Source organism: Alligator sinensis, unplaced genomic scaffold (assembly GCF_000455745.1).
Source record: "Alligator sinensis unplaced genomic scaffold, ASM45574v1 scaffold438_1, whole genome shotgun sequence".
NCBI classification, from domain to species: domain Eukaryota; kingdom Metazoa; phylum Chordata; order Crocodylia; family Alligatoridae; genus Alligator; species Alligator sinensis.
Genome location: NW_005843131.1, coordinates 312,190 through 315,918, shown reverse-complemented (window position 1 = coordinate 315,918; position 3,729 = coordinate 312,190). Strand labels below are relative to the sequence as shown.

At 51.9% G+C, this 3,729-nt stretch overlaps 1 protein-coding gene and 1 long non-coding RNA gene across 3 annotated transcripts in view; both read left to right on the top strand.

Moving 5' to 3' along the window:
• RNF128 (ring finger protein 128, E3 ubiquitin protein ligase) overlaps positions 1-3,729 on the top strand; it is a 61,362-nt gene that overhangs the window by 20,623 nt on the left and 37,010 nt on the right. The gene's annotated exons all lie outside the window — the stretch shown is intronic.
• The window catches only part of LOC112548359, a 12,972-nt gene continuing 12,488 nt past the window's right edge, over positions 3,246-3,729 (top strand). The window contains exon 1 of the long non-coding RNA XR_003092144.1: positions 3,246-3,483. This is a non-coding gene — a long non-coding RNA (uncharacterized LOC112548359). The remainder of the gene's footprint in view (positions 3,484-3,729) is intronic.

Sequence of the window (3,729 nt, the reverse complement as noted above, 5' to 3'; positions counted from 1 at the left end):
CGCCTGGGGCGGGGGGCACGTTAAGTCGCTTCAGAACGTGTGGGGGCGGGGGGGGCGCCTCGTCCTTCCTAGGCACGAGGGAGGGTGTCAAATCCTGCCCCGCGGCGTCGAGTTTTTTCTGTAACGCAGCTGGCTTTTCCCGACAGCCTGGGGCGTTGGGTGCAGGAGGAGGAAGGGGGCGCAAGGGCGATGCTGCCCGTCCCGGTTGGGAAGCGCCCGTGGCGAGATGGGCGCAGGGTGGCCGCGCGGGCCGTCCGGCCCAGACACGGGTGGGCAGGATGAATGGGACGGAAGGGGCTGGGTTGTAGCTGGGCCCGAAAAGAGAAGGGACCAGCTTGGCTCTGGGCGTGAAGTGAGAGTCGGAGCCGCAGCGTGAAAGGGGATGCTGGTGTCTGGGAGGGGACCCGATTGCACAGCAAGGGGGAGCGCTGGACCGGATTACATGGGGGGGACGAGGAGGCGTCTGGGAGGGAACCCGATTGCACAGCGGGGAGGACGGGGGTGCAGTGCCTGTGCGGGGACCCAGTTACACAGGGGATGGGATGCAAGTGCATGGGTGAGGCGTGATTGTACAAATGAGGGGTGCTGGTGTTGTTGAGAAGTGGGGAGACGGTCTCTTGACTGGGTAGAGAGCCACCTGAACGTGAGCTGGCACAGGCTCCAATGCAAGGGCTGGTTACAGCTGGGCCCATTGCTGATGTTGAAAAGCCTGTGGGCAGCTGTGAAATGGGCAGGGATGCCTCTTCTTTCAGCTGCTCTTTGGGAAGGAGAAGAGCTGCTGAAGCAGGAACTGGGACACCATGCAGCTTTCTGGTGAGCACCATGCAGAAGCTGAAAGTGAGAAGAAGGGAGGCACGGAGCAGCAGAGTGACTCCCTTCTGCTTTTGCAGCATGTGCTTAAAAAGTTGTGCTGGGGGAGCGATTGGCAGTGAGCACGGGCACAACACCCCATGTTCCCGGCTGCTGAGTGGGAGGCAATCGCTGCCGGTACTTGGGGATAGATCAGATGCCCCCCAAGGGGGTACAGCCCCAAAGCCCACCTTGGGAGCACGCGCTGCCCTTCCTCAGCAGGGTGCTGGCCCTTGGCAGGTGGCAGCCGTTCTGGACTGTGTTCACCTCCTGCCTAGCTCTGGTCCCTTGTGAAGTGTCTTGATTTTGAAGTACAATAAAAGATGGGATGCTTTTAAGCTGGCACTCCTGTGACTCTTTTCCCTGTACCTGCCTAAACTAGTCAGCCTTACTGTTCAAGGTGCTTCTGTTATTGAACTTTCCTTGATTAATGAGCAACAGTGTTGGGTACATGAAAAGCTAGAGCAGCTTAAACCTGAGCAGGCTGAGTTGGGAGAGACTGTCATGGCTGCACTTGCCTGGTCACAAGGATGATTCTGTGAATTGTGTGTTGGCGGGTGGGGGCTTTAGGTGACTCTACTTGGCTTGTCACTCAGCCAGGCCTTATGGGCAGAGGGGCTCTGAAGCCAGCCCCCTCTCCTCTGCATTTTTTTTTTGAGGTGTGATTTTATTTTTATTTTTTTTCCCCTGTCCAGTGCAATAATAAGCTCAGAAATGGAAGTAGTGTTGGTCCTGCACTTGGCTCCCCTGCACTTGTTCCTGTGCCCCACAGTTTCAGCCTGAACGGGCTGCATGCTGTCTGCAGTACGAGTGGAGCTGCAGAAGCCGTGTTCCTTCCACTTCCCGTGAAAGCCTCCTACTTATCTGTGGGGCAGACACGCTCCCTACCTTGCAAACAGAGACTGAGAAGAGTTTGATCATTGTATTCGTCCATTCAAGCCGGTACAGTAGTGCAAATAGTTTACAAGCAAAAGCCACCAAGGAGCTGCTTTTTTTTAAAAAAAAAAAAAAAACAAGGAAGCAGTTTTCTTCAGACCCCAGTACTCTAAAATTGTAACAATAGTAATTTGGCAAGTTAAGCTATGCAGCACTCATTGCAGGACACGGAGTTAGTGAGTTTGCCAGGAGCGTGCAACACATCTGGGGAGTGGTGGTGATAGTTTGAAAGAAAAGTTTTGTCAGTTCTTCAGAAAGCTTGTTTCCCAAGCACAACTTGAGATGCATGGTTGTGTGCAAGCCCAAGGAAAGAGATCTGTGTAGCTTTTTTTTTCTGCCACACAGAAAAAGTATTTATAAAATATTCCTATGGGCTTTATGTATTTATTTTGGAAGAGCCTGGGTTGTCAGATGCCCCTTATTTTGTGTTACCCCAGGACCTATAGGTGGAGTTGGATCTATTAAGATCTCTGGAGCTGGAATTCACATCAGCATCGCTTGGACTTGGAGTGTTAGTTGTTTGACAGATGCATGTGAAGTCTGCTTGAGGCTGCTGGAGCAGTACTCTGCTTAAACGGGAAGTACTGAGCATGATAATGACTATTTTCTAGAACGTAGTTGTTACAAATCCAGTTTTGTGGGTTCTTGTGTGGTAACTGTTTTGGAGTGGGCCCTGGGAACTTGCCCGCTTCTACAAATGTGCATCCTTTGCAACTGCCTAACTACCAGAGGACAGGGCTCTTGCAAAACTCCTGCTGATCGCTATCAGGATTTTTGCTGAAAGAGAAATGAGAACATATCAGGAGGCACTACTTCACAGGCAGGGTGGCTAGGATCTGAAACCAACTTCCAAGGGAAGTGGTGCTCGCTTCTACCCTGGGGGTCTTCAAAAGGAGGCTAGACAGCCACCTAGCTGGGTTCGTTTGACCCCAGCATCCTTTCCGGCTCGTGGCAGGGGGTTGCCCCAGCATCCTTTCCGGCTCGTGGCAGGGGGGTGAACTTGATCTGAACAGGTCCCTTCCGACCCTACCAACTATGAAACATAGTGCCTGGAGGAGCCACATTCTCTGGATGCTGCCAAATGGCATGGTAAACCCCTCTGCTGGAAAGCAGGGAGAGGAAGTGAGTGGTTGCTCGGGTTAGATTGCTCCCTCTGCATGAGGTTCACAGCTCTTGACATAGGACTGAAATGAAGGAAGCAGCCTCTAAGACAGACAGTGCCCTCTGGGCAATATGTACATGCCACAGCGTTGTCTTGAATGCAGATATCTGGCTTCCTGATGTTCTCTCGCAAAGTGGCTGGTTTGTGGCCTCCCACCCATTCATGCTAACATAGGATGAGAAGTATTCAGACAATCTCTCTCTTGACAAGCAGTCCAAAGACTGGTGTTGCTTGCATTGGTTTAGCAGGGCCGAATGCTTCCAGGGGATAATGTGTTTTGTTTTTTTTTCTGGACTGGGCATGATCAGAGGAGTGAAGATGAATATGGATCATCACGCAACACAAATGGTTAGTGTTGGCGGCTACTTAAGGAGTCCGACTACAGGTGTGTTAAGAGAAGATAAGAGCATTCGATTTGACTTCATGGGCTGTGTCCTGCAAGTGGCATCTCCAATGGTGTCCTTAACCTCTAACCAGACAGAAAACAGACCTCATTCTCTGCAGAGTCCAGTCTTCTTCAGATAGACAAATGCCAGGTGAGAGTCTGGCTCTGTCTGGGATGGCACCTGCCCCAGGGCTTGTAGTTCCTTTCCAACAGCTGCTCGGATCTGGGTACCATCCTTCATCACTGCTGACTCTAGGTAGGCTTGTCCCCATTAAGGGATAGGTCAGGTCCATCACCTTAGCCAGGTCCCTAGAAACATGCTTTTTTCTTAAACTTCCTCATAGGTGACCTGACCAGGGCAATTGATCTCCCACGGTGTATTGTTTGGACACTGCTT